Source organism: Mesoplodon densirostris, chromosome 3 (assembly GCF_025265405.1).
Source record: "Mesoplodon densirostris isolate mMesDen1 chromosome 3, mMesDen1 primary haplotype, whole genome shotgun sequence".
Taxonomy (NCBI): Eukaryota; Metazoa; Chordata; class Mammalia; order Artiodactyla; family Ziphiidae; genus Mesoplodon; species Mesoplodon densirostris.
Genome location: NC_082663.1, coordinates 142,242,904 through 142,263,264, shown reverse-complemented (window position 1 = coordinate 142,263,264; position 20,361 = coordinate 142,242,904). Strand labels below are relative to the sequence as shown.

General features: G+C 48.5%; 1 protein-coding gene across 10 annotated transcripts in view; it reads right to left on the bottom strand.

Annotated features, from left to right (window-relative positions):
- The window catches only part of GATAD2A (GATA zinc finger domain containing 2A), a 100,675-nt gene extending 80,782 nt beyond the window's left edge, over window positions 1-19,893 (bottom strand). For 5 of the 10 annotated variants that reach the window (XM_060093952.1, XM_060093954.1, XM_060093962.1 and 2 more), the window contains exon 1: window positions 19,573-19,660. The gene's annotated coding sequence lies outside the window, so the exon portion shown is untranslated. Of the gene's footprint in view, window positions 1-6,020; window positions 6,122-19,572 lie in introns of those variants that run through there. The other 5 variants (XM_060093964.1, XM_060093958.1, XM_060093967.1 and 2 more) reach the window with 5 other exon arrangements.
- Window positions 19,894-20,361: the final 468 nt, after the last annotated feature.

Here is a 20,361-nt window from a genome sequence, read left to right as displayed (position 1 = left end):
TCAGTGATATGCAAGTCCTGAGAATATCACAAGTCTGGAGTGACTCAACCAATTCAATCAACACCTTCAAACCAAGGACTCAGTTTGTCATGCTCCTACTTTCCCCACACCACTGAGCAATTGGGAAAAAAATGTGTTTCCTCCGTGGATGAATGAAGATTGTAGTAGCAAAGTTTTCAGAACTGGCTGGCAGAGTGAGCCTGCCCAAAACACACAAGAAAGCTAAAAATATGCTGTCACTGCCACAAAAGTCCACCAAATGAAAACTCAAGTGACGAAGATACTGGCCTGAAACCTGCTCACCTCCAAGGTCATGGTGAGCAGCTGCCTCTAAGGTAAGAATGTGTTGAGTCAAGTTTAACAGCTACTGACTCAAAGGCTAACTGCACACAACAACTGCGATTGTAGGAAATGTTATATTGGGATTATATGCAGATTTAAGACCACAAGGTTTTTCACTTCCCTTCCGGATAACCTGACTGACGTTTTAGGTGAGATTTCCTTACAATAAGTTCTGAAGACCTCCAAATTGTCAGGTTGTGGTGGAATTTTGTTATAAAGAAAATCTAGCTCCTCAATCTGAGTGTTTCACTGTGCGTGATAACTGAGATGTAAGACCCAGGGGGATCATCATGTAGCTGTCCTCTGGGCAGAGAAGCATTTTGTTTTTTGGTTACTTTTCTTTTTTTGGCCCCACCTCGAGAAACGCGGGATCTTAGTTCCTCGACCAGGGATCGAACCGTGCCCCCTGCAGTGGAAGCTAGGAGTCCTAACCACTAGACTGCCAGGAAATTTCCCCAGAGAAGGATTTCTGTCTCAGAGGTAGATGGAGAATCAAAGGCTAGGCTATCCCTGACTACTTTTAAACATTTCCCAATTGCCCTCACAGTCATCCCATGAGATTAAGATACAGTCCCTGTCTATGGATGGGAAAGCTGAGGCCAGGTGGCCAGAAAACCTGCCCAATGCTGAAGAGTGGTAAGCTGTAGTCACATCTGTCAAATTCCCAAACTGGCTAGAGCTGTAAGTGCGGAAGGAGGACAGGATTTGGGACCAAACTCTCCTGTTTGCCAACCATCAAGCAACCTACTTCTCATCCCTGACCAGAGTCCACTCAGTGATAAAGCCAGAGGTACAGGGGCGCCTCTGGGTTCTCAAAGGCAGGACCCCACGAGAATCTGCCTGGCAAACATCTTACAAATGGAAGGGCTGCCCCTGAAAATCAGAATGTGGGGTTCAGCAAGCTCGGGATCAGGAAAAGGGGCTGTGTCTCCTTTGCCCTGATGAGGCACCACCAACCTAGCCATTCTGTATCACCAGGGAGGCACTAAGGCTGGTGGGAAAAACATTCATAGCCTGAAATCGCAAAGGTTGGGGACCAGTCCCAGCTGTAGAAAAATCAGCAAGGTGACTCTGCCAAGTATCACCCTCTGTAGGGACTTGACCTTCCTTCCATCTGAAATGTGGGAACAAGGTTGTGGTTCCAAGGGGCAGAGACAGTGATGGTTTGTCCCACAAACACAGAGGTGCTCCACACATGAAAAGCAGAACAGTCATTAATGCTGTGGGGCTCTGCCTCATCTGCTCTAGTCATGATGGTACACTCACTGAACTCCAATTTATTGAGCAGGTACACATACTAGGTGCTGTGCTATGCCACTGGCATTTATTATCTCACTCCCAACTCAGCCATTTAAGGCAGACATTACTACCCACTTTTTAGAAATAGGACACAGAGGACAAGGTTCACCAAGGTCAAGTCACAAGGAAGTGGCCGGGTGGAGCTCACACCCCACCTAAGGCAAAGCCAGGGCTGACCCATGACACCATTACAGGGACCTGCTACCTGGGAACAGGCCCACGGCCTCACTTGGCAAAGAGCAGGTGGTACTGGTTGTGGAACAGCCTGCCGGGCACCAGGAAGATCTGGTTGGCCACTATAATGCAGCACTATTTATTAAAAGTGTACTCAAAGGCATTACCTCATTTAGGATGAATTAGGTTTGAAGGTTCAAACCGAAAGACCTGACTAGCAAGGCAGGTCACGTGGTTTCAAGGCTAGAGATGGAGATGCAGAAGGAATGGCTCAAGGATTCAAGTACCTCTGTGAAAATCAAGAGAGAGAAAAGTGGGTGCAGTGCACTGAAGCCGCAAAGACCCTTTCCCACATACCCTGGAGGGTTCCAGAGGATTTCAAGTCACTTCCTACGGCTACCTTCAGGTATTCAATTAGAGTAAGTTTCTCTGTCTTCTAAAAGACTAACCTACATTCTCATCACACACAAAAAGAGGTCATAAATACAGCCTAGAAAACAAGGGGAGGGGCAAGAAGCCCGTGGTCTAACATTCCTCTTGACTAAGAAGTCCTGGATCCTGTTTGCCGGAATCCACAAGTATGTAAGATCTGTCCCCAGCTGCTACTTTTGTTTCTCATAACACCAGTCTCACTACTTCCATCTCACTGCCACCACTTCAGGTCCCCTGTATTTTTTTTACGTCAACCTTCTTAACGCGTTGCCCTCCTAATTCAAGGCAAAGATGTAGCTTTGCACAGTCAGCACATAAAGTAAGTTTCATTACCTGAAAGAAAAGCAATCTGAGGCCAGGCTGTCCAACTCACCTCCTAAAACAGTTCAAATAACTCAAGAGCATCCATTCTAACAAACAACCACACTTAGCAGGCTGCACAGTTCTGTAAGCCTCAATCTATGACACTGCCAACTCGTTCTTCTGGTTCTGCCGCACTTCCTAACCCGACAACTATTACAAGGAAATCCCAATGACACTCTATTACCCCAGGACGACTGCTCATGAAGACCTCACCTACTCACCTGTTTCATAATCCTCCTAGTTTTCTACAGTGAGCATAAATTAACTCAATCATCAGGGAGAAAAAAATAAGCCTAGGGAAAATAATCTTTTCCATTCCATTTGATGGCACAGAAACACCCAAAGTCCAAACTTGGTAGTTTGGACTACCAAGTCCAAACAGGTAGTTCTCCAGGCAAGCATTTGAGTTGCCTATGCTTTCAGAGGTTAACACACCCACACCAAGAGTCCTTAACTGGATTCAGTGGTAAAGGCATTACATTTCTGTCTCTTGGAAACAGACACATTCAAGACTCTGAAGGTCATTCTTGATTTTCTCCCAACAGAACACCAGAAAATGCCAACATTTCAGAATGGCTTCGCTACTGTCCCCCTCATGTCCTTCAGGCACCATCTTCCAGTCTTCTGCTATCTAAGGCCCAATGCACCCTCATCACATGGGTCCCTGTATTATCCTCTTCAATGAGGTCCTACTGTTCTCAAGGTAAATTCCAGACCCCTCAGCCCTGGAGCCTGAGCATTTGTCTCTCTCTGCTCCAACCATACTGATCTTCCTTCAGTCCCAAGCACTCTCTCTGCCAGAAATGCTCTTCCTTTTTCACTTTAGCTATTTAGCTCCTACATGTCCTCTGATCCCAGCTGAAAAAAGACCCCCTCAAGTCTTGCTCACCAGGTCACAGCATCCTTCTCTCCTTGGCCCTTGTAAGTTTCCCCAAGTTTATGAGATTAGTTACGATTTCTCTCCCATTAATCTCACAGTAAACTCCACTGAGCAGGGATTCCTAGCATGGTGCCGGAGGCACAGTATGCACATTGATATTTATTGAATAAATCAATACAGAAATCACTACTCGCAATGCCACAAAGTAACAAAATAAGTGATACAAAACAAGTGAGAAGAACTACTAAAGAGTTGAGAATTGGAGTCTTTAAAATGTTTTATTACTTAAATTTAAAATGTTCCTTCTTTTTTTAAAAAAACATAAAACACAGGTATCAAAAAGTTAAGACAACAAACAAACTACTGCTAACCCTAATCTTGGTACAAATCCTTCCAGGACTTTTTTTTTTTTTTTACAAAGAGCAGCATTATTTCTTTCCTCTCTATCAAAATATAAAATTGTAGGATCTGCCAAATGATACTGCATTAATAGAGATGACTTGACATTAAAAAATGATGTCATCTGAATGGAAATAACAATGCATCCAAATCATTAATACATTAATCCCATTCTCTACATCACATCCAAGATGAGAGGCAATCCTCTGGCAAAACCCAGCTTCAGAATTTTAGGGGAGAAATAGGGGATGAAAGATGAAGGGTGGGGGAGTAACTGAGGAAAGGGTCTAGCAAATTACTCTCAAAATCCCCAACCTAAACTGCTTCCTCTAGAAAAGGACCAACTTTTCTGAGTTACAGGCTATGGAAGCAAGGCAAAGGGGTGACTCTGTGGCTTGGTTCTTAAAAGCCAGCTGGTAACTCTGCTCTCCGAGGACAAAGCAGGGCTAGAAATGGTGTCACCAGGTCATCCCCCAACTCCAAGCAGAGGTGTACTGGAGCCTGGACAAATAAATGGCCTTGTGTTTTAGGAGCTCCCAGAAAATACTCACATACTGGGCTTGCAAACAGGAGCATTCCTGGGCTCTGGTGCCCCACAGGGCAGGCGCAAGCCCAGCTCTGCCTCTCTACTAAGCAGTCTTGGGCAAGCAGCCTGACCTCCAGAAGCCCCAGTTTTCTCACCTGTAAAGTGGGGACTATACTCTCCCTTCCTCCATCGGATTGTTAAGGGCACTGAAATATGTCTGTGCACTGAGCTTAGCACACAGTGGGCATTCAAATCGGGGCCAGTGTGATCTTTTAGCCTTCCTCCATAGCTTGCTGTCAGGTCTAACACGCTACTCAGCATATTGATCTGGTGCCAGCAAACACTGCACATAATCTAACTTAAAAGAAAACTTGTAACCACTACCAGAAGAAATAAAAACATCAACAGGACAGTGCGTCCAAGACTAAAGCAACTGCACAGAAGGCTGTCTGTCCCTCAGTTTCTCTGCGCTACCACAGCCAGAAGGTGTCACTGTGTGAAATGGACATACGGAACCAGAGACTTAACCAGTACTGTGCACTCCAAGAAAACTGAAAGAAGTAAAAGGGTAAGGAAGAGAGGAAATTAAAGGCGCAAGTGACTCACTCGGACTTTGGTCTAAAGAATCCAAAGCTCTAAAGATAAGGATGAACTACACACCTAAAGGCATAGGATCCTATACACAAAATTAAGCAGTCCCTGCAAAATTCCCAGGGCAGGGCAGAAACGTGCACCCAAAGTGTCATTCAGTTCCTAAGGGAGGGATCCCCATTCATTTCTGTGTCCCAGTGTTTGCGCACACACCAAGTGTCAATCACGCTCTAGGCTAGGGCCCTGCCCATAAGCCCTTCCTTGTTGAAGTGATCAATTCCGATTCTTGGCAATAATCCCTTTAAAAGGCCAGCTGCTGCTGTCTAGTCACTGATGCCGACCCTTTCCAGGTGGGAAAAAAGAAATCAATACAGCCAACGCCTAGATGGGGAGGCAAATTTAAAGTGTAAAGCCCTGTGAAAGGCCGGAACCCACAGAGGGGGAAGGGTCCCGCGGCTCCCGGGGGTCAGGCAGGAAGGGCGCGAGCGGGGGGAGGGCCAGCCCTGCAGGCGTGGGCGCGCGGGGACTCTTATTCTGACACGGGATCCGCAGCCGCCGTCGCCGTCGCCGCGGGGTTCAGCGCCGCGGCCCGGCCAGCCCGCGACCCCCGCCCGGGACCCTCGCCCTGCGCGCCCACGTGCCACCGCCCCCCAGCCCGTCCCGGCCGCTGGGAAGCTGCGCCTCTCGGCCCGACCCCTCCCCCGACCCCAGAGGAAGCGCAGGAGGAAGAGGGGCGACGACGCGACTTTCCAGGACCCCCGCCCGGCCCGGCCCCCACGTGCCCGGGCGGCGTCGGAGCGCGGAACTTTCCAGGGCAGCGCAAGAAAGACGCTCCCAGAATAAAAGCAGTACTCGCTCGCTCTCACTTTTCCATGCTCACACAGGGGTCCCTCACAGCCCCCCGACCCTCCGACCCTGCCCAAACCACACCGCCCCTGCCGCTCCAGTCTCCCTCGCACGACCTCGGCCCCGACCCCAGCCCCCGCCCCCCGCCAAGTTTGGTCCGGAACTTACCGGGCCGTGGGCCGGCCGGGCCCTAGGACAGCGCGCGGGTTCAAGGGGCCGCGGGGCCGGGGTCGGGGTCGCCTGCGGGGCCGGGCGGCCGAGGGGCTGGGGGCGCCGGGCCGCGCGCGCTCGCTCCGCCTGTGGGGCCGCCCGGGCCCGCGGCGCTCGCTCCGCCGGTCCGCCCGCCCGCCCGCGCCGCCGGCCAGATAATGCGCCCCTCGGCCGCACACATGGAGCCCGGCGCCGGCGTCACCGCCCGGGACATGCGCACCAGGTCAGCGCGCCCGGCCCGCGGCCCCCAAAACACCGGGGAGCTCTTAAAGGCGACGCCGCCCGCCCGCGCCCGGCTGGGCGGGGCCAGTGGGTTGGGGCGGGACCTGATGGTGGTGGGCGGGGTCAGGCAGATCGACACCGCCCCGGAAGCACCGCCCCTCCTGACCGCGCTCCACTGGACGCCCGGCCCCGCGCGCCGGTTTCCCACGAGGGCTCGGGCGGGCTCCTGCCGCAGGGTTAGGGGGGTCGTCGCCAGCTCACCCGCGGCAGAGCCGGGCGGGCCGCGCCCAGGGCTGACTCACGACGCGCTCACTGCTGACCTCGCTCCAACTGAGCCGCGAGACCTCAGGCAACTGCTTCTGAAAACCAAAGTTAGAATGCCACCCCCGCGGGGTCGTCACACAGAAGTTCCCCTCCAGGGGAGCGGCGAAACCGTAATTCTTCCAGCGCAGTAAAGAGAGTTCTACAAAGCAAGCTCCAGACCCACCCACTTCAAAGACACTTCAGGGATGACTGCTCTCCCTCTCCAGTTACCTCCCAATCTGCCCCCGTGCCTCTGGGAGAAGGTGAAACCCCCCAAGAAAGCAAATCTGCACCCTTCCCTCTCCAGTGACTTGGAGGAAACACGGGAAACAGTCTAACCTGAGAGAGGATGAGCTTTGGAGATGTTCAACTACATAAAACAAACACAGTTTTAATAGGGAAAATAAAATATCTAGTATCACAAGAAGCTCTCAATATCAAGATTAGGTTCTGAAGAATCACCAAAAAAGGCCCTTTCCATGTTCTTTTTACAGCGTTAAAACAAATAATTCATGATGAGACACCTAGATAACATATCCTAATACAAGTGAAACAAAAGTTTCACCAAACATACCTTGCAATGTACTGATATTTTCTATTTCATTTTTTAAAAAGAATCAATGTAATTCCAACCCACAGTTGGTCTTGACCCCAAACTTTAAAAACACTTAATGTAGAATAAGTTTTACAAATAAAATTTTCTGCTATGTGCCCCCACCCCAATAAGAAGTTTTAAAAAAGCCCATTTTAATTGTGTTGAGTTCCACACCTAATTGGCAACTTTTTATTGTTGATTCCACCCCCAATCAATCCTACCCCCAAAATCTTCCAAGGGCTTAATGCCAATGTCTGGCACAACTTCCCCAGGGCCAAAAGAGAAGCATTCCTTAAACTAAAAATGATACAAAATACAAGTTGTTGTCCCCCAAACACCTTCCCTGACTTGTCAGCAATTTGCTTTGCTACAAAGAAATTCAAATGTTCAAATTCAAAAACCAAACAAAAATAGTTTATTCTCAAACAGGTGACCTGGTATAGGAATGCAGGAAACTCCCTAATCCCATATGCAAAGATAGTTTAAAGCAAATGATTTTCACTCTAATTCGGCAGCTGTTTATTTTGAGAACTGCTTTACTCGACGATTAATCAGATGATGTATATTAAAGCAATATAAGCAAAATATTACCTCACTGCTCCTCACCTGGGTCTTGATTAATGCCAACTTAACTATAAACAGAGCAAAGTGTGGTCAGGTGGGAGACCCAAGAGTTGAGATTGACACAGGGATTCCAGAATCTGAGCTGGCAAACCCTGTACGAGTCACCAAGGTGACAACCATCCTGTTTTAAAGAGGGAGGCATGGGACTTCCCTGGTGGCACAGTGGTTAAGAATCTGCCTGCCAATGCAGGGGACACGGGTTCGAGCCCTGGTCCGGGAAGATCCCACATGCCGCAGAGCAACTAAGCCCGTGTGCCACAACTACTGAGCCTGCGCTCTGGAGCCCGCGAGCCACGACTACTGAGCCCGCGCGCCACAACTACTGAAGCCAGCTCCCCTAGAGCCCATGCTCTGCAATAAGAGAAGCCACCACAGTGAGAAGCCCACGCTCTGCAACAAGAGAAGCCCGCGCTCCGCAACAAGAGAAGCCCCCGCTCGCCGCAACTAGAGAAAGCCCACGTGTAGCAATGAAGACCCAACGCAGCCAAACATAAATAAATAAATTTATGAAAAAAAAAAGAGGGAGGTATCAGCTGTGACATATTAATGACACACCCCTATGGACTGAGGTGTGCACTGGTGACAGGTGGGCTGCTCCAGGGGACAGTGCCAATTTCTCCAGCTGGCAAAGGGTGAAATAGAGTTTATTTCTGTGATAGGAAGAGAGGGCCAAGTGTGTAGATGGAAAAAGCGATAGTGAATCCAGACCTGTTTGGGGTCCCAGATGCTCAGGCAGGTGAATGCTGAGACTGCTTGGCCTAAAGACCTTGTGCCTATAGTACTGGACTAAACAGCAAATAGTTCAGCTGGGTGATTATGAAATATGATGCAATCACCTTCAGATGCCATTCTAAAACTGAAGAAACCCTAATTTAAGAGACAACTAGGGCTAGAACCATGTTTCTCCTGAAGTTTTTCCCCTCTGCCCTAAGAACAAGGCAGTCAATTAATAGTTATGGGTACCAGTTAACATGATACTCTAAAAACACTTCTGTTATTAAGTTAAACAAAAATTTCTGCCGAATTCACTTCATATCCTTCAGACCAGATCCTTGCTAATAATAGCCAAGCCTCCTTCCACCCTAACCACTGCAGAAATATTCTAATTATCTTTCTAATGTACTATTAGGTAAATTTCCAAAAACCATCTGAGCTAATTCCTGTACAACAAAGGGACTGAAGAAAAGAAATTTGGGCCAAATTCCATGTTCGTGTCCTCTTTTATAAAGTAGAAATTGGTCAAAGGCTCAACAATAGTGTGAAACCGACTGAAAAGGAGTAGCATCACCTACTAAATGTTTAAGGTACTGTACTTTTGGGGTTTTAATCAGAAAATGTCTTTAAAGTTCCTGGTGGACAAAATGTAAGATGTCTTACATGATAAACACTGGTCAACAAGAACCATCTAAGAGACCACTCATCACAAGGGTTTTGTAGGCTGGGGAGCCTGTAGGCACCAGCTCCAGAAGTTCACAGGCTGGTGGCACAGAAAGACATAGAATGCTTTCAATGCAGAAAATGCATTCATAGAAAAGACAGGAATCACAAAGGAAGAGGCTGCTCCCCTCCCTGGAGAGGGGTCTGGGAGATCTTTATGGATGTGACATTTGAGCTAGCTCTTAATGGATGAGCATCCCAGGCATCCAGAACAGCAGAAGCAAGGGCCAGAGCTGGCTACTCCTGGAGTGTGAGGGCTTTGGGGCAGACAGGGCTGCAAAGGGATGGATTCATTAACCTTTAAACTTTCTAGGTGGCTTTCTCTCTCAGAACACGGAATGAACTGTCGACCACTTACTTCAATTCACAAGCTAAGCAGACCTAGTTATGTAGACTTTAAGCAATTTTTAGATTACTGCTATCAAACAGTGACACTAGGCTCCCTCTTGTTTTTTGAGAAGCTTTCCAAAGAATAAACAGGTTGTTCATTCAAAAGTGTACCAAGTTTCGGACTTCCCTGGTGGCACAGTGGTTAAGAATCCGCATGCTAATGCAGGGGACATGGGTTCGAGCGCTGGCCCGGGAAGATGCCCGGGAAGATCCCACATGCCGCGGAGCAACTGGGCCTGTGCGCCACAACTACTGAGCCTGCGCTCTAGAGCTCACGAGCCACAACTGCTGAAGCCCATGCGCCTAGAGCCCGTGCTCCTCAACAAGAGAAGCCACCGCAATGAGAAGCCCGCGCACCACAACAGAGTAGTCCCCGCTCACTGCATCTAGAGAAAGCCCGCACACAGCAACAAAGACCCAGTGCAGCCAAAATTTTAAAATATAAATTAATTAATTAATTTACAAAAGCGTACCAAGTTTAAAAAAAAAAGTACCTTTATGAAAAAGAGCACTACTTTCCACACTTTGCATTTTTAGTACTCTAAAGTCTAAAACTATTTTCATTGAGTTTAGGGACAATATAACCACAATCTCTAAGAGGATTATTTTAAAGTTTCTTATTTCACCCCATATTCACTCTCAGATGGTGAGATTGCAAAGCAATTGGTTGGGAAAGGAAAGGAAAAGATTCATTTCTATGTGAATTTGATTTCCCTAGTACTTTGATATTTTTGGTACTTTTTTCAAGGACCAGAAAATAGTTAAAGGGACTATGCTTTATGAAAAATACAATACTCCCAACACATTACAGCTTCTACAACAAATGTCACTTTTTAAATCACAACACTTTTACACTAGATTAGGAGTTTGTGGGAGACAGATAAGCACCCATCTGCCCCATCCCTGTCGTGTATGCAGAAAAGCTCTCTGAAGCACAGCTCTCTAGAGATGAGCCACTTTGTCAACATGTGTTTGTTTTGAGTATCATTTCTAACCATAATTCTGAATGCTTAGTGTCGATGCAACATGGAGTTCAGGCTCCATCTGCAGTTAGTCTCTGTGTGGCCCTGACGATATCCCACTGTTACAGGGCTCTGAGCACAAATGCTTCCCTAAAGGGTTAAATACAAACTGCTCAGAAGTATCACTGTGAACCGGAAGTGTATCTCCCACTCTGTCTTCATCTGCATGTGTCACCAATTGGCAAGGAATATCTCTTTTGTGTCTATATATGGCTTACAAAAAAAAAAAATGCATATCTAATTTAGGTCAATTTTAAGTCTTTGAAAAGTTAGTAAGTGAACCATGTTTTCTGTGAATTAAAGAATTAACAGGAAAAAAATCAGAAAACTACCAGAAAAAAAAAATGCTATATGACAGTCTTAAGTCTAGAGATCAACATATTCAAACCTGCTTAACAAAGAAAGAGTATTAGTCACATCAGTGGCCTGCTAATAAACATCCTTGGTTTAGACATGAAGAAAAACATGTTTTAAAAACTTGGTATCCAGTTCACATCCCCCTCCCCAGTTATTAAATGGCAGATCTTCCAACCTAACATAGGAAAGAGGAAAACATTCCTCCCCAAAGTTTTCCTAATAGGATGAATACTCCCCTTCACTGGTGCCCAGCATTTCACTATAGGAAATTCAGGAGGCGGGTCTTTCTAGTTTTCTCCTTCACAGCTTGATAACAAACACCATGTCCTCTTGCATGATGACCTAGTCAGGCCTATAATTTTACCAACTCCTGGTTTGGGAGCAGTAAAATCTTTTTTTCAAATTTGGGTCAAAAATCAACCTTCAATAGAGATACTTTAAGAGGTTAAGTATAAAGTTTAAAGCTTTATAAATATAAAGCCTAAACCTTGAAAATGTCATGCAAGTTAAAAAACTGTTCTGGGGACTTCCCTAGTGGCGCAGTGGTTAAGAATCTGCCTGCCAATGCAGGGGACACGGGTTCAATCCCTGGCCTGGGAAGATCCCATATGCCGTGGAGCAACTAAGCCCATGCACCACAACTACTGAGCCCACGTGCTGCAACTACTGAAGCCCACGCGCCTAGAGCCCGTGCTCTGCAACAAGAGAAGCCACCGCAATGAGAAGCCCATGCACTGCAACGAAGAGTAGCCCCCACTTGCCACAGAGAGCGAAGAGAAAGAAAGCCTGTGCGCAGCAACGAAGACCCAACACAGCCAAAAACAAAAACAAAAACAAAAACCTGTTCTGCTGTGTTAAGAGTTTTAGACCAGCTTAAATGACAATTCTCAAAGGAAAAAAATTCAGAAGCAGCCCCCATTATCTGTCCTCCTGAAACTCCATGTAGACTGCATACTATTATAAATAGAGTCTGCGTGGTCTGATTTCACTGGCCATCATTGGTTTCTGATAGAAAATACTTATTCAGAGCTCAATTTAAATATTATTTTAGAGTTCAATCTTGAATCCTACTATGGCACATTTTATAAGACTCTCTACCTTTGAAGGTAACTTTGAGCTTTTCTTACCAAAGGTGCTCAGTTCAAACTCTGATTTTTAGGTGAGCATAACCTCCTCAGGTCAAGGGAACTCACCAGATTGTTTCTTTACCTCCAGGTCCCTGACGGTGCTGTTTCTTTACCTCCAGGTCCCTGACGGTGCCCATGCTGTTCCTCTCCTGGGAATGAGTAGCCACCTAAAAAGTAGCTCTCCCCATCGCCCCTTCCTTTGCAGGCTCTCCTTCCGCAATCCAACTGCAGCATTTTACTGCAGTTATCAGTTTCATGCACTTGTTTTTTCCTAGTAGCATATGAGCTCCTGTGTCCAGCCAGGTGCCCGACCCTTAGCAAGTTAAATGAATATTTCCATCACACTCAAAAGTAAGGCTTTTCCTACAACATACTACAGCCACATAGAGTGTAGGTTTGAGCCTTTTCCCTAGTTACCCTGTCATGCTTCAGGAGGCACTGCAAGTCCATATGGTACACCAAGGTGAGGTGGTGGCGGCGGCGGCGGCGGCAGCAGCAGTGTAAGGCTATGATGAACTAAGGGAACCCACTGTCAAAAATCAGCCAATCTGGGCTTCCCTGGTGGCGCAGTGGTTGAGAGTCCGCCTGCCGATGCAGGGGACACGGGTTCGTGCCCCGATCCCGGAAGATCCCACATGCCGCGGAGCGGCTGGGCCCGCGAGCCATGGCCGCGGAGCCTGTGTGTCCGGAGCCTGTGCTCCACAACGGGAGAGGCCACAGCAGTGAGAGGCCCGCGTACCGCAAAAAAAAAAAAAAAAAAAAAAAAAAAAAAAAAATCAGCCAATCCAGGAACCTCTAGATCATCAGCCCACAGTCATACACAGCAGCTTGTGGCCCCAACGTGGACTGGTTTTCTCTTGGGCAGTATTAACTGCCATAGATAGCTATCCAAACTTGGGTGCCAACCTCAAGAGGAATAGTCAGCCTTGGTATGATTCTGCTAACAACCACCTTTACTAGGCACCTACAACAATCCAGCTGCTTGCTTCATGCTTACCATCCCCACCCAACAAATGAAGAAACTGAGGCTCAAAGAGGTTAGGCCACTTGCAATTAGGCCACCTTCCTGAGGTCACAGAGCCAGCAAGCGGCAGAATCTGGCTTTCTGACTCCAAAGTTTCTACTGCACACAGGGCACTTTTACAAAGCAACAAAGACAAAGAACAGCAAACAATTCTCCAAGAGCACACTCTTGCAGAAGGATCTATCTACTGTCTGCTTCCTTTAGTTCTATACACATCTCCAGAGCAGCCTTTGGCAGGCAAGCTCCTGCAGGGAACATTGTGATAATGCAATAGGAAACCATCCTGTTAACCACCCTGCCAGATAGTCCTGAGTTTGTGGGTACATTAGCTGAGCCCCTAGAACTGCTAGGGGCAGGTCCACTGGTGGCTCCCAGTTCTGACAAAGCAGCTTACTGAGAAAAAAGTGATAACCTGAACATGTTTTCTACGCTCAAATTGGAGCCCAAGAACTCAGCCTGGAGTGTGGGGAACAGGAAATGAAGAGAGAGCAAGCATCCACTTCCCAAGGGCAACACAGCCCAGAGGTGGGAGTCTGGTCATGTGCACAGTTGCATTGCTTGTCCACGCCCACTTCCGGCCTGGGCCTTCCTCTTCACCTCATGAGTCAGTACTTGGGTGAAGGGAAAGGAAAAGAAGACAGACTACCAGAAACTTTCCTTGTAATATGCTCTCTCTCCCCTGCTGGGCCCTGGGCCCTGAATGAGTATCCACCCCGGCTCTCTGGCTCCACCCCTCACAAATACACCTACTTAAGAAAAGCACCTGTCACATAATTGATCTATGTGGACTAACATCAAATCTGGGCCACAACATAGGAAGATCAAAATAGTGCTTCCCCAGTCCCAATACAAGAGGGAACCCTAGGGCAGAGGGAACTCTGTGCACCAAGAACCTACTAATACATGACAAAGCAGTCCACCTATTTGAAATCTCACTTTTCCTATGCCATAAACAACAGCCAAGCAGTACCCTTGTCTGATTTTTTTTTTTTTTCTTTTTTCTTTTTTGCGGTATGTGGGCCTCTCACTGTTGTGGCCTCTCCCCGTTGCGGAGCACAGGCTCCGGACGCGCAGGCCCAGCGGCCATGGCTCACGGGCCCAGCCGCTCCGCGGCATATGGGATCCTCCCAGACCGGGGCACGAACCCGTATCCCCTGCATCGGCAGGCGGACTCTTAACCACTGCGCCACCAGGGAGGCCCTGATTTTTTTTTTTTAAGATTTAAAACAAGGCGAGAAGGGCTTTAATAGCTGTTTATCTCTTTGCATAATATGCACTGCCATGAAGAAATGTCACAGGATTCCAAAAACACACTGCTACCAACTTCAAGAAAAGTAAAGCTGAAAATGCTCCTGGCAATAACCATTCCAGACTCTCTTTTGTTTCTCCAAGACTACAGCCACAGTCATCCTGGATCAACTAGTGCCAAAAGCCAACAATCAACCGGGAAAACACCATAATTTCTGCTTCCTTTCAGAGGGAGGAAACAGAAGAAAGGAGTCCAGTGAGGAAATTAGAAGGGTAGTAAGGTTTCACTTCCAAACCTCCAAGAAACTCCACCCCAAGCTCCCAACATCCAGGAATATGCCCAAAGAAGCCCTGAGATATTCTTTCATTCATTTGTTTACTTGTCTGTGACTGGGATGTAAGATCCTTGAAGACTGACTGCATCTGTCCCTGGGGGCCCAGCTCACTGCTAGGCCCCCAGCACCCAGCATGGTGTGCCTAGCACATCACTGGCACACATTTATTGCTGAATTATTTGCTGGCATAGGAAGTTATATGAGCCAGAAAATCTAACACTTTCTATTTTTCAATCCAATTTTAGTTGCATTAAAAAACAAAAAAACAAAAAAATCCTACCTTATGGCCACACAGGAAAACTTGTGCCAAGTTAAGCCCTTACTTGAGTGTTTAAACGTCCCTTATAGGCCAGTTTGGAGGGATAAATTCATATTCAAACAATGCACCAGTGTAAACAAAGGCAACCAGGCTGCAGAGAGGATAAAGCCAAAATTAATACTAGAAATTCAAAATAACAACATCCATTCATTTGGATGGAACGACTCCATTCAGTAGTTATTCCCCAATTCCGAAGGAGGTCAACTTCTCTCTTATCATCAAAATCCCACAGGGATTTAATGCCCCCAGTGCTGTCTCCAACAGGAAGGAAACCCTGACTTCCCCAGCTATTTCAGTTACATAAATCAACAGTTTATTGTCCAGTTAGAAGCTGGGCAGTGTTGGGACCCACATACCTTTTAGAGCTGCCCACCAATGGATAACCACGTTACATTACATCTAATAAACGTACCTAGATCAACATCGTTTCTAACTATCCGAGGGTTTTTATTGCTGTAAGGATCTTTCAATTCAAAAAAAAGTTTAAAAAACTTCCCGTTAGGTAAAAGGGATTTGGTGGTGGCACCACCAACCACCAGAGTGAAGTCTGTGGCACACAAGGGACATCATAATTTCAAAAGGGATAATAATCCCCTTAAAGTTGTTTACCGTATGTTTTATATTTTAAAAATAATAAACTTTGCTCCTTTCCCATATAATGGAATAAATGTCCTTAAAAGAATTAAGAGAAATTTAAGACTGGCAGGTATTTCTTGGCTTCAATAGTAAATTCACTCTGTGTGGGGGGGGATGGGGGCAGAGGGAAGGAAAGGGGATATTTCAAGAGAGGGGGAAAAACCCTTTTCTTCAAACTTGGAAGCGGTGCAGTGGGGGCCTAGCTCAGATTTTTCACCCACTATTCACCCACAACCCGGGTTTTAGCTATCAAGGGCAAGTGCCATCTGTCCCCACATGAATAAGTGAAAAAGGCTGGGCCCAACTCACCAGCCATGATTTTAAGGCTTTCACTAATTGCTAAGACAAAACCCTCTCAAAAAAAAAAAAAAAAAGTGTCCTGCCCACCCCAGCCTCCATCCCCAGAGTCTGAGTTAGCATCTTCACAGCTCTCTGAATCCTTGAAAACTCAAGGTGAATCCTGATCTCCTCATGGGCGCTAAGCCACACACTCAATGTACTATTATTGTGTGGCAAAAAATGCCTTTGTACATCACTTTTCCAGTCTTTTGTCCCCAAATCTGATCCATTACCCTAAAAGAACGGTTCTTCTTCCAAGGTTCTAACGTGTAAGGAGAGATCACTCATCAGGTAACTGCTGCATATCACTCAGTCAAGCAGTCCCAAAATATGGCCGTGATCCTTTATGGTTCACCTTCTTTTTCTTCCCACAATTCAAGCTCGTAATAATCTTCTATCTCGCCTGTGGTCTAATTATAGTAATACATCTCCATGGCCTTAACTCACAAATTACCCCATTTTACAGAGGGAGAAAGCAAGGCCAAGGCAAACACAAACCCCTGTCACACAGCAAATCCATCTCACATCTGCTATCTGAACACAGAAAAACGCTACTAGACCCAGGTGGGCAGTGGGTTTTGCAAGAGACACTCCGAGTTTCTTTCTCTTTGCTCCGCGGGCATATTTGGCCTTGGCAAAATGTCAAGTGCTTCCTGTCTGGGAGTCCAGACCAGAACCATAATCTCCTGAGCACAACAACCAACCTTTATTGCACACCAACCATGTGCTAGGCGCTGTGCTGGCTGCCTCCTGTTTGTTATCTCAGATTCATTTATTCACACATCTAGGAAGCACTTCCCATTTGTAGGCGCCTTTACACCCATTCACAGAGATGTGACCCCCTCAAATATTTAGTAACGTGCTGATCTTGTGCCATAACTTATCCAAGGCCACACAGCTAGGAAGGACAGACCCAGAATCTGAATCAGGTCCTTCTGACTTCAAAGCTCCCTCTTCCCTAACACCTCACCTTGCTGGTCCTGTGGGGTTCATTTTCAAATAATAAACATGTGCCAGCACTTCTCTGCCCTGTCTCAGGACACCTGAAGCCCTGAGCTCCCCACCATATTTCCTCTTCCCCTCAGGGCAAGCTGACCAGGAAGAGGCAGTAGGGGAGCAACCAGGTCTGTAGCAGCTTCCTGCCTGGACTTGACTACCCCAGGAGCGGAGGGCCCAGGAAACTCTCCAAGCGCTGCTCCACAGAAGAAAATAGCTCGAGTTGAAACTTGTGTCCACATGGTCCACCGACAGATTTAGAACTCAAATTATAGCCTCGGCAGGAGTCTTCACAAAGGACTCAAATTAAGCAAGACCCAGATGGAAATGAACAGGAGAGAGACAGTCTTAAGTCAAACTGTAAAGTGAACTGCAGTTCTAGCAGAGTCAGAGGGAAGAACTGGTTGAAATGCTAAACCAACGAAGTTCAGCCTATATTTCAGAACTCCACTTCAGGAATATTTTCCCCACATTTTTAGCCCGAGACTTGTGCATGGACACGAAGTGGTTACAAGTTACTCAGGTTTCAAACTGAGTTCATTCCTGTCCTTTGGACCATCTCTCAATGCCAGCATTCATCTACTTGGGCTCCAGCGAGCTCTGCGTTTGGCAAAACAGATAAAATTAGCTACTGTAGTGAACTTGGAATCCAGGGTGGGCCATTAAAAAAAAAAAGGTACACATAAGATTTGTAAAAGCCACGTAAAAACTTCCTTTGGGACAAGCTGAAGTCACCTAAAACTTAGAGAAATGAATTCAAATCCCCTGTTCCTTGCCTCCCTTCCACCCTTCCTGGATCTAAGGTGACCCATTTCCTGCTTCTTGCTCTGCCTTTCAAACCCGAGTGGCCCACAGACTGAGGATCCACTGGGGATCAAGGGGTAAATCAGAGGGCCTAGGGAGAGAAAACACAGCTGGAAGACCTGAAAGAGCGTTTTTCTTCTCCTTTGTTTTTTTTTTTTTGGGGGGGGGTGAGTTACACTATGCAGAGGGAGGACTGAGGGATGGGACAGGAAGTGGGTCAGTCCCACAACTTCAAAGTGTGATAATGGGGTACAATGCTCCAGCCCTGTCCCTCCTGCCTCTACACTGGACTGACAACACTGTGGTGGCCCCATGACTCAAAAATGGAGCAACCAAGACTGTCCTTCGACAACAGCTCCTGCTCCCCCAAATCTAGCAGGTCTTAAAGGATGAGAGAAAACAGCATTTTTTTTGCCTGTCTCCCAATTTCCCTTCCAATCACAAGTTCCTCCAGGTCCCTGGAAGCTGAGGTAAAAGTTCAGAGAATACCCCTAATCTGGCAAGAAAGAAGACTGAAGATGGGAGGGGTATATTTCTGATCTGTCCTTCCAGAGTAGAGAGAAGTGGGTACCACAAACAGAAATACGGGAACCCTGAAGTTGGGGGCTCGAAGGAAAAATGAGGGAAGAGCTTCTCCCTTAGCAAATCAGGAGGGAAACCTCAGGAAAGGGGGCATGTCCTCAGGCAAGTGGAAGGGGAACCCCTGGGAATTCAGGGGGACCCTTTAGAGAAGTGAAGAAATCCACTGTGTCCTCCATCAGAGAGGAGGTATCTTGAAAGAGTGCAGGCACATTTCAGAGATGTGAGAAGCCTAACAGAAGTGGGACATCTCGTATTAGGGGGAGGACCTCTGGAGAAGCCAGGGACCCCTCCGAACACTGCAGCATCCACAGATTAGTAGGAGACCCCCCCAGAATGGAAACTTTTTTGGAAAAGTTGGGAACATTTCCTCAAGTAAATAAGGATCCAGTCAGACGTATGGGCATTTCAGAGTAGTGGGCCCCCTCAGTAAAATGGAGGTACTCATCAAAAAGTAGCGGGTCCCATCAAAAGTGGGGTCAAATCAGAAAAGTGGGGAACACCTCCAACAAGGATTCTGACAGAAGCAGGAACACCTCAGATTAGTTGGGGGACACTTGGGAAAAGGAGGAAGTCACCCAAAGAAGTGGGGACAGAGAAGCAGGGAGAGCAATGCAGAAAGGTAGGGGGGAAGGGAGACCTGTGAAAAGTGGGGGACACCTTAAAAAGGCAAGGGCCAAAAAGGAACACAGAACAGTGGGACAACAGCTCAGAGAAGCAGGGATCTCCTCGCAGAGGTGGGGGTCCCCCAGAGAAGTGAGGGGAAGGGTGCCTAGAAGCAGGAATGTCTCCCTGAGAGAAGTGGGGGTCCCTCAGGCAAGACATGGGGGTCCCAGAAACGCAGGGGATCCCTCAAAAAGCAATCCCTCGGAGAAGCAGGGGTCCCCTTAGAGAAGTTGGGAGGGGTAGTCTCAAAGAGGCGGGGGCCCTCGGAGAAGGCGCCCCTCAGGGAGGCAGGCGGTCCCTCAAAGAGATGGGGCACCCTCAGGGAAGGGAGGCTCCTATCAGAGAGGCGGTGCCCCTTAGGGAAGGTCTCCTCAGACAAGGGGGTCCACGCATGGAAGCGGCCCCCTCAGAGAAGCGGAAGCCTCAGAGAAGCCCGGGACACCGGAAGCCCGGGACCCGCCACCAGCGGCGCCCGCCCCTCACTCACCGAAGTTGCTCGGCGCCTCTGCGGGCGACTGCTGGGCCCTGGGCGGCCTCGGGTGGCAGGGTCGTATCCAGTCCTCTCGGGTCCCGCGGCGGCAGCTCCTTCAGGTGGCGCCAGCGGCGGCGGCGGCGGCGGCGGCGCGGCGACAGGACGACGGACTGTCGACGGACTGACTGAGCGGGTGGCGCGGAGCGCGTTCGGGCGGCGGGGGTGCGCGTGCGCGCGCTGGGGCGCTGACCCCGGGCGGGAGGAGCCGCCGCACAGCTCTAGAAGCCGCCGCTCGGTCTCGCCGCTCCGTCTCACACTGAAATTGCCCGCTTCGCAGCCCGGCTTCCCCGGTTGCTAGGCAGATTTCGCCTCGCACACTTCCGGGTTGAGGCGCGTCTCACTGAGTGGCGGCACCGCAGGCCAATGAGGTCCAGCCAGGGTTCCCGGGATCCTCGCCCAGAAGAGGGCGAGGCCAAACTCATGACGGACAGCGCCCGGCGGCCAATGAGCGTGCTGGCCGGCTGGCCCTCGGGATCGCGCTGGGGGCCTGGGCGGGCCCAAGGAGGCGGGACGAGGTGACTGACAGGCGGCCTGCCAATGGGAGAGTGTAGCGGGCCTCAGGTCCAGTCAGGGTGCTGCGGGGGCGGGGCTTTAGCTTCAGGGCAGGAACACCGCGAGGGGTGGGGCATGAGGACGCGTTAATCCTTGGCCGGCTCGCTCGGACACTGGCGGGGGGTTACGCTGGGCTGCCCGGCGGCCAACAACTGGATGGGCAGGGGGTTCCCCGCAGTGCTCAGCAGGGGC